This window comes from Myiozetetes cayanensis, unplaced genomic scaffold (genome assembly GCF_022539395.1).
Source record: "Myiozetetes cayanensis isolate MyiCay16 unplaced genomic scaffold, myiCay2020 scf10, whole genome shotgun sequence".
Taxonomy (NCBI): Eukaryota; Metazoa; Chordata; class Aves; order Passeriformes; family Tyrannidae; genus Myiozetetes; species Myiozetetes cayanensis.
Window position 1 is genome coordinate 9367376 of NW_026086605.1, and position 13242 is coordinate 9380617.

Sequence of the window (13242 nt, forward strand, 5' to 3'; positions counted from 1 at the left end):
GTTCATCTCCTGGATATAAATCTTGATAAAGAGATACATATAGGGAAAAAAAATGATCTATTGCTGACTGCATAAGAGTTGCTTAGGTAACACATAATCCCATATAGTTAACTCTGTCCTCTAAGTTTGATCACTGTCATCTGTTGCATCCTTTAATTCTCCTGCAGGCTCTTCATTTTCAATACAGTCCCTTCCAGTGTGAATGTTAGGCCAAAAACAATGAAATTTTTTGTGTGATCTAGGTATTCCAATAATATAGAGAATAGCAATATTTTGATAGACAAATTCAGACAAGCATACATACATGAGTTAAAGATCTGGGAAAAAACCTCAAGTATTACTATAGCTTTTTCTAAAGCTTAACAGGCTCTGTGTGAGCATCCTCCAAAACTTTCCTGGTTAGGAAAACATCTATTTTTTTATTTCAAAATCAAAAAGCAGTTGTATTTCTTAATATCTAAAGGGTAGGGAAAAATGCTGAAGGAGTTTATATGATCAAAAAGGCAGGATGTTTCATAGAACATAACACTGCTCAGTGGGTGAAAGTGTAAAGTGCATAAACTACTGAATAAAATTGCAGGACACTAGACTTTGTCAGTGTGAACCAGGAAAGTGTCTTTAGGTCTGAGAAACCTCCAAGCACCCTTCTTATTTTCTTCTCTGGAGTAAATTTCCTTGGCTGCATCCCACCCAAGGATAACAGCAGTAAACCTTAGCCCTGCCAGAGGGAATAAGGTGGTGTGAGCAGTTTCACTTACCTAATGGTTGAAGACATTGGCTCCTGTTTGTTGCTGAAGGTGAAAGGATGGTGCCAGATAATTGAGTCACAAGGTTTAAAAGCAAGATTTATTGTTTGATCTCTATATATGAGTGACTGGCAGACTTTTAGTGGAAAGTTTTGTTCTCTGGACAAGGGTGTATTGTAGGTGGAGTTGTGGAGCATAAGGACTCTCTTCCTAACATAAAGATTATTGGATCTATGGGTTTTGTTATTAAAGGCTCAGACTGATAGTACTGAATGCTTTCTTCTTGTGGTCTTCCCTGAGATTATTGCCACCATGTGAACTAGGTACATGAGTGCTCAACTATACTGTAAAGCTAGCAGTGATTTTGCAACTCTATTTGTCAGTATAATAGCAGCTCTGATGGAAAAGCCATTTCAGCAGGCCAACAGTAATCTGCAAATTGCTTGTACTTTTTGGAGCTGATATGTCAGAGCTTTATACTGAAATCTGAAGGCAGCTTTGAAGGTGGGAAGTAGAAAGGAACAGTGTCTGGCCTGTACGTGTCATTGGTTGGAGAAGTGATCACTGCCAGTATCACACGTTTCTGAGAAAAGTAGGCTTTGAACCATGTAGCTGTAAATAAAAATGCAGATAAATCAGGAAATATTTCTTCTCCCTAATTTTGCTCTTTTATGCCATAACTGTAAACTTTAAAATTTGCATGCTCTAAACAGCATTCCTTGGCTGGATATTTCCCAATGTACTCAGTAGACATTACTCAGATGTTTAACTTCCGTTACGATATCATCAGTGAGATAAAGATGTTAAAAATTGCCCTTACAAGCTTTCCTCAAGGAAAAAATACCTGTAATTGAGGTTTGGAAGATTATTCTAAACTTACCAATACAATACAAGTATGGAAGTGATCCAGATTTGGGCTCTAATGTTTAAATTTTTGTTTGCTCCTGACATTCTTCTTTGCTCTTAAAGAACTTAACAGAAAAGCTGGGGAAATACTTATGTCAATTAATTTACTCTGGGTATGAATCTGTCCTGTAAAACACAAAATCTCTTCTGTGATTTATGCAAGGTTTGGTAAATTTTCAGCTGTATGGCAACTCTATTAGATAATAGCCTAAGATTTCTCTTTGATAATGGCACTATAAAGTATGAAATCCTTGGGAGACCAATAAATCCAAACTGACCTATGAGACAAAGACAGAAGCCAATGGTAATTGTGATTATTGAAGACTATAACAGGGCAGAGTTGCACTACAGAATAACTTTGGCCTTCCATTTTCTGACACAAAATAAAAGGCCATCTTCTTGTGACCATCTCTAGAGTGCTTTATTTTTGGTCTTCTGATTGAAATATCCCTGTGTTTCTGTATTTACTTAGCAGAAGTACTTTATGAACATCTTCTGACAGGGCCTCTGCTGGGTTACCTGGAAGCTCACCCGAAGCTGCTGTGTGGGATTAAGGAGATGAATTGTGAACCTCTGTAGTAAAGCAGATCAGTTAATGTCATCACTGCTGCTAAGCTCAAATACAACACAAACATGCAACCCTTCACCAGGAAAATCTCAATTACGTATCATCTGCTGTGGGAAGTAATTTCTGTTTAAATACAGTTTTCCTTTGTCTGTCAAATCTGTCTCTATTATTCTTGCAAAGTGTCAGCAGGAATGCATTAAGGGAGCAAAAAAATCAGCTTGACTTTATCAGAACTTTACTCTTAGCCTTTCTTAACTAGGGAGGTAAGAAAGTGCTGTGCTGAGGTAAGAAAGGAGTGTAATGGACTGCACTTGTATTATGGGAGGAAGAAATGTTGCAAGATTTGATTATTTTGTAGTGTATATTTGGGTTTTAACAGTAAATAAATGCTCTCCAGTTAGTTATGGTTAATACACAAATGTGTAATAAACATTTGGTGATAGGTAGTCAGTTTTTCAGGTTATATGTGATTCCCAAAGACTATAGGGTTTCTGAATCTGTGTGGACTCCATCCTCACTGTTAGCTGTTCAAAAGGATGATTTACATTTCTTACTAGCTCTTGCAGAAAGTGTGTGAAGCTTTAAAACCAGGAAATGTTCCTCTCCGTGCTAGAATGCAGCTATGAGTGAACATTGAAAACTGCTATTGTGACTAATCCTGCAACCATCCTTTTTGCACTTTGTTTTATGGACTTCATTATGTTACACGCTTCAGTAGCATGGCACAAGTCAGAACACTCAGCAAGGACTACTGTGTGCCTAACACTGTGGTACAGAGACAAGTTGCATCTGCATCTGGAGTAGCCAGTGTCTTGTAAAACACAATTCATTCACACAGAGCAAAACTCTGCATCTAAGTGGATATCTGATCCACGTGGAATACCTCTGTGAAAAATTGAGGAACTGATTTTATTCCAAGCAAATTAAAATGAACAGGGGGTACTAACAAAAGAACTATTTCTGTATATTTACTAACTTATAGGCGTACCGTGGAGACTGTAAGGTGAAGGGTCCTATCTGGACCTCTCACCAGGGAATCTTTTGCGGCCGGGAACAGGGAACAAATTATGAATAAAAATGTATTCCTCTGTGCCATGTGGATACACAGAGAGACCCTCCATGCCTTGCAATGTGAGGATGATGCAAGACCCCCCTGTACGAGCCCAGGGGAAATATGTTGCAACCAGCCAAAAGATAACACCCACTTCCAAGGCAGAGAAATTACCTTTTAAGGCAACAAGCGGACAGTAAAATGAATATTCAACAACTGATTTCAAAGGGTACAAAAGGCGCGGTTTTCAAACAGCGGTGTGCTCTTTGCATGATTCAAAGGTGCACCCAGTGCTGGAAATGGGTACCCAGCACTGCAATAAAAATCTCTTGCTATATTTCTTTGTCCTGCAGGTATTTTTGCCGCCTTCAAAATTCCAGAGAAAAAGTAACGTATAACACCTCTAATTAGGATGCCTGTACTCAGGACCATTTCATAGCAATCTGCATCTGAGCTCTTCAGGAATCTGCTGTGTGCATCTTGCACAAGCACAATTTTTGGAAGCTGCTCCTTCAGTAATTTCCAAACTCTTTGTTTTGTCATTTTAAAATTGCATATATGTTATCTTCTGTCATGTTACCTCAGAAAGATACATAAATCCATATTGCAGCAATAGACAGCCCGAGCACAGGCCATTGAGTCTAGCTGTGGTAAATGACACACAAATATGATCTTTTGACAGGCTTCTTGCTGGCATTGTACTTAGACCCAGGACCATGCTGATAGCATGTGCTGCTTTCCCATTTGCTTGGTGCTCCTTGTGCAGGAGGAGGACTTTGCTCTGCTTACCATAGATTCAGTATTTTGCTCTTGCCTGGGGAGGGGACAAGAAAGATGTTCACATATGACACTATGAATATAATAAATTCTGACCTAAGTCACTCCCATGTATAACATTATATATATATATATAACCTAGTGGATCCCATCCAACTTGAGATATTCCATAGTTCCACATGACTGCACATTTCAGTGCTTCAGTAGGACGGTGCAAATGAGAACAGCGACGCTCTGCACTTCCTGAGCTGCAGAAAAAGTGGCACAAGATAGACAATGCATGTAAAAGCAAAAGAGCAGAAAGAAGGCAGAGGATTGTCTCCTCCACCTGTTTAGAGCCAGGTCATAGTGAATCAATGGAATATGAGAAGGCATTGGAAAATGCCACCAAATTCCAAGATATTGATGGACTTTGAATTTTAGCACAACATTGCCGGGGGCGGGGGGGGGAAAGTGTTTTAGTAAATATTCTACATCTTTTTAGTAAAATACTTATTTCGGGACATAAGTTTTCCTTCACAAAAAGAAAGGAAAAATAAGATGAGAGGATGAATAAAGCTGTTTCTGCTTGTCTTTAGTTGTCACTGATGTCTTGTTTGCAGATGTTTCTGTGCTGGTTTAGGCTGCTGTCCACCATCACTCAACAAAATGCTTTTCAGAGGGATTTTTTTATTACTTGATAATTTTGTTTTAATATTCTGGAAGAAATTTTTTTCTGTACAGCAAAGAGAAGCCTGTGGCTGACAATCCTCTTGCATAAAGGAGCAAGTCCTTTTGTGTATTACCTCCAGGCAGTTTACCTGCAGGACTATTAATGGGTAAAATATTGGTGGCAGTTTCCAGCTGCCACAAAGCCCTTAATTTCCATCACCATATTTAGCTGATCATCAGACAACTAATATTCAGCAAGCAATTCATGCTTATTTACTAAATTACAGCCCACTGGGCTTTCCAGAGACGTGTCTGTGGTTGAATACTGTACAGGAGAGTTCACTATGTGGTAAATAATTTATGTAATATTAGTACTGATCAGTACCTCTGTTTGTTCTGTGACAAACTGTAAAGGAAGTGGTTGTATGAGCCTCTTCACTGTCCCCTCAGTGTTGCAGTCATTCAGGTGTCAGTCAATTATGGTAGAAGTGGATTTATTAATGGGAAACTTGTCTTTGTTGTCTCACAGTTTGAGTTCAGCAGCAATGCAATTAGTCTAATTTAAGTTTTTTATTATGTACCTGTTGGTCAATAGGACAAAATCAACAAACAAACTAATGCATTAAAGTTCTTACAATCCAGCAGTGAGCTAACCTTAATTTCTAGCCTTTTCCAAGGAATTAATCGGATTAAATACTGGAGTTACTAATTGGATGCCAGAGAAGGGGTATTGTTTCTGGTCATCTTCCTGGAAGATGCACTGAGAACTGCAATGTTCTCCTAGTGCACCAACATGGGTTCCTGGTAAACCTCAGCTCTCCTGGATAATATACTAAGGATTTAAATTTTTTTAAAGAGGGCTAGGAAAGACGTGAAGAGACAGCCCTTTCACAGATCCTCTTCTTCAGAGAAAGAAGTTTAATGTTGTGCTCCCTGCTTTTTCCTTTTCCCAGTCTGTGATTTCCCCAGATTTGTATATTTAAATAAGTTTGTCTCCAATCAAACTTCATCTGAGGCATCTGTTTGTGACTTCCATTCCCCAGGGACTAAGGAATCCCAAAGTCCATGATGTTCCTAGGTGTGTTTTTGTTCCTTCCTGCTTGAAGAATGACACTAGCTAATTCTAGATAGTGATTTTCAATTAATTATTGTGGACTGGAGTCACAGCTGCATTTGGGACAAACTTGAAATGTATTTATTGGAAATGAAATTTATTGGAAATGGAAATTTTAGCTGAAAATTATTTGGCAAGTAACAAAGCCAGGAAGTATCTTGAGAATGCTGCATTTTTTGATGCACTTTGGTTTAGGTTTGTTGGTTGAGGTCTGATCTTTATTTGGCCTCCTGCATCATGCAGTCCTGTTTTATGTCAAAGGAAATGCTAAACCACAGGGCTATGTTTGTAAAAAAAGAAAAGCTAAATATGGGAAGCACATCTGAGGCCAAAGAGCACTTACTGCAATAAAATCAATTTGTACAGTAAGCATTCAGTGAGGTGATTTTCATGGCTGTACCCAATTGGAGTTAACCAACAGGCTGCTTCCCATTATAGCTTGTAGCTGAGGGGAGTTTGCAGGATCTCTGAGCATATACCAGCTCTTTTGAGGTGGTAGCAAATATTCTATTTTAACAGTCACTTATGAGGTTGAGATCAATACCTCTAAATCAGGTCCAGGCAGTTCTGGTTACCTTAAACACTTTTCAGAATAACCTTTTGTTTTGCCTTTTAACTGCAGGTCATTGTGAGACTGGTTTAGGGAGAGGTGCTGCTTGAGGGTGGGTAGGCAGAGGGAGCTGAGTAAAGTGCAATGATTTATTAATCTGACCAGGTGCAGCAGCATCACGAGTTACTGGTCTGGTGCCAGTCCTGTGTGGTTCAGGCAGTTCATCAGCAGGCTGTCCCCAGGCTGGCACACTAGGAAAATCATTTTTGAATGTCTGGTGTCCTTCCCCCCCATTAATAAGCAGGGGAGATTCTTTAGGGATCTGTCTGTCCTGGGTCTTTTCCACTGAATTACAAACTCTGCTGGAAGACTCTCAGCAGGTCTGCAGTATTTGGTGAAGAGAGCCCCGATCTAGTTAAAAACTGGGAATTGTGGACATCATGCCTTGTCAAAGCTCATTATTCTAGTTGCTCTGTAGAAAGGAAAAACATTTAGAAAGGCTGCTGAGCAGAGGGGAGAGGTGTGGCACAAGAACAGGACCTGTACATCCTAGGCAGCTTGTTTTTGGTGCTCACCTCACTTGTTATATGCTTTCTGTTTCTTTTGAACATGCACAAGCACAATGCACCTTTGAAAAGTAATGTAGCTACTCCACCATCTGTTCCAAGTTCCACTAAAATCCCCTTTGGTTCCCAAGGACCAGCAAAAAAACGTTAGTAAATGGGTAAGAAAAGCAAATCTTGCCCTGAAAGATGCTTTAATGCCTTCTCTGGGAGTTGAAGAGTTTCAGAGAGCATGGATGTCTCAGCTATTACACCCCCAGTAGATACCACAAGTCTTTGTCACAAGAGGGTGGCACTTGATGAAGAGAAGAATATGGCCACTTCTTCACCAGCCTGGAAAGTACCATGTTGGAGATACTGAGTCATGAAAGTAGCTCTGTTGTCTATGCAATAGCTTGGGGAAAGGCTTCGGTGTAACTTGAGCCTGAACTTACTCAGCAGCAGTTCTTCCCCAGGCAGCCTTGGGTCCTGCTGGTTTCACCATGAGCAGGCCTGTTACCACCATATATTTATATAAAACAAAGAAGAAACTTGCAGTAAAATGTCAGTCCTTTGGGTTTCTGTAATTAGCAGACTACTCTGACATGCACCTGAACAATCTGAGAAGGATAAAATGGTGCAATCTGGAATCTTCTTGCTCTGCAGATTTTAAATAATTTCTAGCAGGAAAATGTAAGAAACTAACGGGAGAACATCCAGCTTAACATGCAGCAAAGGCAGAGAGAAGCTGAGGCTGACCAGGTTCCTCTCATCCACAACTTTAATTGGTTAAGTGTATTGTCTTCTTAGGAATGCTGGCTCAGTGTACCCTGATGAACTAACTGGGAGAGAGGAGCATATTTTAGAAAAGCATACTCTATAGGTGGCTGGAAAACTTCCACTATCAGTATTTTTCACTCAAATAGAGATGATTTTCCATGAAGACACTATATTTTAACAGGTTTTGATATATTCCCCCGCCCCCAATATTTTATTTGTAGCTTGTCTCCCACTTTCTGAAATTTCTGTGGGGAAGAAAACATCCATATTTTAACAACATGTGGTGTTGAGCTTTAGATGACAGAGCAGTTGGATGTGTGTCCCTGCAATTCATTAAATAAAATAAATATGAAAGATAAAAGGGAGTGGAAATGGATTCTTAAACAACTGTCTGCATCTGCCTGCAGTCCAATAAAATAAATTGCTTCCATCATCTGGCTAGATGTCTTTCCTCCTAAACACAGGCCCCTTTGTGGACTTCTTAATGAATATTGCAAACGTAAGTATATTTAAGAGTCATAAGAACTGAACTATCAGGTACTTGGGAGTGAGGAAAGCATTGCTCTTTTTGAAGATGATAATGGCTTTTAATAAATATTAATTAACAGAAGTTCATGGTGTGAAAAAGTGGCCAAGAGAAGCAAGCCACGAGGAGTGAGTTTTGCTCACTTGTGAAAGGCTTATCACCACAAATAGGTTGTACCTTTCACCTGACAGGTATCAAAAGTGTTTTGCAGACCATGGGAAATGTGTGTTTGTTCACCATTTAAATGCAGCTGTTGGAGAGAAGGAAAAGAGTGGCTGCTTAACAGCCTACAAGGACAATCTTCAGTGGTTTAGAGCAGGAAATGAAGACAATTAATATCCAGTTGAAAGCAGATGTCATGTTAATTAGGCAAACAGTAAGCTAGTCCGCTTTCTTCTGAGTACAGACTGTGGTTGCTGCAGGTGTCGTGGGTGAGGAATTACTTCATGTTTGGTTTTCTCTATCTGTGGTCAATACTGTCCCAATTTCAAATGTTTGTCTAGTCTCTTCTTGAAGCCAAAGAGGTCACATTAATGTTGCTACATATTAAAAGCCTCAGAATAAACTAAAAAGATAAAATGCATAGAAGTGTCTCATCATTTGCAGCTGTGCTTGCTATAAAGTAGCTACCCCTCAAGGGGACCTGTACAGCCTCTTCTACAACATCCTAAAGACACATGGAGTTTGGCAAAGGGTCATGGAATTTCTGGCAAATAGTCATGGAACAGCAAAGCTTTCTTTTGATTCTTCTACTGGTCTTGGAGAATGATCTCTGCTAAAATAGCTCAGTAGGAAAGTTACTAGCAAATGCATTTTCATAATCTATTCATGGGTGTGAGGAGGAACCTTGTTTCCCCATCTGACAAAGAAAGATGTGAAGTGGTTGAAAATCTGTCCTAGGTAAAAATACTAAATAAAATTTCAGTTTAGTCCAGTGAAGGACCATTGACACAGTAACTTCAAAATATATATATATGTTTGTTTTGTTTTGTTTTGTTTTGTTTTTCCCCCCCTCTGCTTTTCTTTACATTTTGGAAAATAGTCACTGCAGGATTGAAGGTTCAGGTTTATTTGCACCCTGCACCCCAAACCTAGGATATGCAATAAAATAGTTGCACTGTCTTTGTTGCTAGAGGTATAAACCACTGGTGATGCTTATATGGTGTCCAGCAGCCTGCCTGTCCACAGTGGGATGAACCACACCAAGGAAATAGCTATTATGTCTGTGAAATTCCTGAGTGCTGGGATTACTTTAGAGACAGGCCCTGTACCCAAAGAGGAGCTAAAACTACATTATTGGCCTTCCCACTGGTAAACATCCTGAGTCTGGCTGATTGTAAAGGGGATGTGGAGGTCCAAGCATAATGGAAGGTAAGGATTGCCACCCACTGAGGCATGGTGGCACACCTCTCACAAGTGTGAGGAAAAACCTGTTGATGCAAGCTCCCTTCCAGGTGATTAACGTTTGAAATTTTATTTTATGTTAGGTATGTATGCTTGTGATTTGTTACTGTGGGTCACCAGGTACATGATAAATTGTGTATATGAATTTATTATATTGATTTTCTGTATATGTAGAACTTCTCTTTCCAATATAGATAAAATAAATGCAAAATTTGCAAGTTTTCTCAATTCAATTCATTCGCAAAAGTATCAGATCAGGCTACATATTTTTCCTTGATTAATATTTCTGTTGTAGTAACATTCCTCTCTACTGGAATGAGTGCCAATAGTCTGCTCATGTCATTCTTTGTACCTCAGTTTTTCTCAGTTTGCAGGGGGAAGATTAAATCTTCCAGGTGAATCAGTTACTGTTTTTAGAGGACTTTGAAGTATTCACTAAAAGGTGCTAGCACAGAAGTGTTGTACATGGAGACAATCAGAAGTGCTCAGAATGTTCTTATCAGCGCTTATTAATCACCAGGTAAATTTATAGTGCTGGGCAAACATTTCACTGTGATAAGACTTCTGCTTTAGCATTAGACTTTGCTTTAGCATTAGACCTCAGCTTTAATGCTCACCTAGGAATAGGATCTACATGCCACGCTTCCTGTCATGCAGTACTGCATCATTTCCACTCTGCAGACTGTGCTTATGGAAAAGCAGAATGCAATTTAAACCTGTGAGACACTCTCAAAACATATTTCAGGGCCATGTTACTGACAAGTCTGTGCTACATGTTGTGGCTTAATTGCAATTTTAAAGTAATGTTAATATAGTATATATCCTGATTATCTGTGTCTGGGATGTGTTGATGTGCTTGCTCCCAGAAGAAAAATGCTGACATTATTTTTCTGTTAAGAGCAGGTGAGTGTAAACAGAAGAGCAGACTGTTTTGCAACAGGGGGTGGGATCCCTTCCAGTGATGCTTTGTGTCACAGAGTGTAAATGCTCGGAGGGAGATGGTTTGTGGGAGGAGGATGTTAATGTGGATGAAACCACTCACAGAGAAAATTTAGCAGGAGAGGAAGCCACAGGCTGCTCGACGTGGAAGCAGTCTGGGAAGGCTGGAGATGGACTGCACCACAGAGCAGCTGTTTGCATTGCAGGTGGGCTTCCTAGGGTGGAATTTAACATTTCTCTTAGGTTTTAGAACCAGAACATATCTAACCTAATTGCTTTTAAAGAGCAGGTGTACACATTTGGTGTGCACTAGGTTTTCCCTGTAACACCAAAGTGAAGAAAAATGTACTGGAAAGCAGGGCTGATCTCTGTGTTTCTGAGTGCAACCCAGCTTCTGACAGAGCTCAGAACATCTCACCCTTGTCTGCCTGACTGCCAGGCTGAAAGAATTATTACTGATTTCTCTGAAGCCACTCGTCTTGACCTTTGCAGGGCTGTAGTGATATGCTACATGAAAGGACAGTGGGGGCCAGTCAATCAAAAGATATTTTTTCCTCTGCACATGTGAGTGACAGCTGCCCTTTAGATAGGGGTAGCTTGAAAAGATTTGATCTTCAGTACAGAGTGAAGAGGTTCATTCCTAATACAGGCCATGTACATCTGTGATGTGTTTTGTAATGTAGCGAGTCGTGGCTCTTATGATACTATTCTGAGATGTAGGGTTTTTCCTTGTCCCTGACTGGGACATTTAAACAAAATGTCATGGATTTACAGAAGAGATGAAGTTGGTGTTTAAATGAGGATTAAGATTGGGGAGTTTCTATACATGGTATCTGGATCTGAGGCATTGCCTGTGTTTCTGTTGTGTAATGTATTGCCAGTTCTGGCAGGACATGCAATGTTTACCTCAGTGTGAGTTGAGATCCCCTACAGAAAGGCCTTCAGCCCTGATGTGCTTCACTCCTTCCAGAGCTGCATTAGCAGTGGTTGCACAAGGTGGGCATGTCAGGTCAGACCTAGTCTGGCATTCCTGCAGCAGGATCATTTGCATGTCCCCCTGTAACCACCTCTGAAGTTTGGATTTGAAACTGTGAGATCCCAGCACGAGATATAAGGCATTAATGCTTGACTAGAACTAATTCTGAATTGATAGTCTCAGAACCTCTTCCTTCTTTTTCACTATTGGACCTGGGGTGGCAGTAGTGGAAGGAATCACAGTGCCAATGGCACTGCTTGTTTGGGGACACTAAATATAGGATGTCAGTGATGGAAAGTACCAGCTTGCATTGGTGGTATTTATGCTTGTTTTTTACTTCTGAGGATTCTGTGTGAGATCTGACCCACTCTTTCACTGGCAGTTTCTGTTGGACCTTCTGACTAGTTATTTGCACCTACAGTGACTGTTAAATAAAGGCCACCCAGGTTAATGGTGTTTACATTTGCAAGTGAGAGGTGACCTATATTTAATGAACAAAATACTGTGTAAAAGTGTGTCACTGTACTAGCAATGTTGTGCTGCAACCTGTGTTATCATCTTGACACCTATGTGTGTTCATTTCTCCCCTACTTCTTGTCATGACCTCAGTGATCTTGTGCTTCAGTGTGAGAAGGAAAGCATGTAAAAATTCATGCCTCGTTAGAGTTCCTCCAAATGGGAGGAAGAATTGGAACAAAACCAATTTGGAATCTTTGGGAAAACAAATGTTGGGTTCTAAACAGATTATCTGCATTCCCTTTATAACTAACCTTCCTGTCCCTATGTTTCCAGGGCCAGTATTGACTTTGACTTTCAGATACAGAGATCAAGGCAAGCATCTTCATGCCCTGACAGCTGAAAAAAATCCATCAATATAGTGCCTCTGAAATGGTGAAGTCTACCAAGCTTCATCTTGTGCTAAAATCTTTTGCAATCATTGTATTTTATGATACTGGCAACATAAATAATATTTAGTAGTACAAGTAGTAATGAGCCATAGGCAGGTTAGGGAAAATGAATGTGAATTATAGTTCATATTTTCTATGCAAACTATTTAGTTTCTGCAGCTGAAACCTGTTCATGTGGTGTTGCCTTTTCTGGCAGGTAAACCTTTTCACAGTCACCTCTGGCAGCTGTTTTTCTGTTGTGTTTTGTCTGCTTGTTTTTAACAATAAACTGTTGTAGGGAGACAGTGATCCAGACTGGGATGGGCAGAAGGGCTGTGCCCATCCTGCAGTCACAGCTCTCTGTGTCATGAACCCCACGCACTACAGTAACAGGTGCCAGAGATATGTATGCCCCGAGGCTCCATCCCACGGCGGCCAGGGAGGTGGCCTGGGAATTCGCAGGCACACTTGACAGCTGCTGCAATCCTGCAAGGTTTTGTCTCAAAGCAACATTTGTTGCATAACCAGGAAAAGAAATTAATCAACCTACCAAGGAAACCGAGTTCAAGGATTTCTGCACGAAATAGCCACAGTAGGACAGCAGCGAATGTTGTAGAGGGCAGGCAAAAGAAACAGGCTTTGGAGAAGCAGCCCACGCGTTAACTTTAATTGGCGGAGACAAGAAGGCAAAGCCACTTGGCAGGTGTTGAAACGCGCGGCGCTAGTGGGAGGAGGGAAGGAGGAGAGGGAGGCAAAGCAGCCAACGTGGGCGAAAAACCTGCTCTGTCATTACCTCTGATCAAAATACCCCGTGTGGCACGAAAC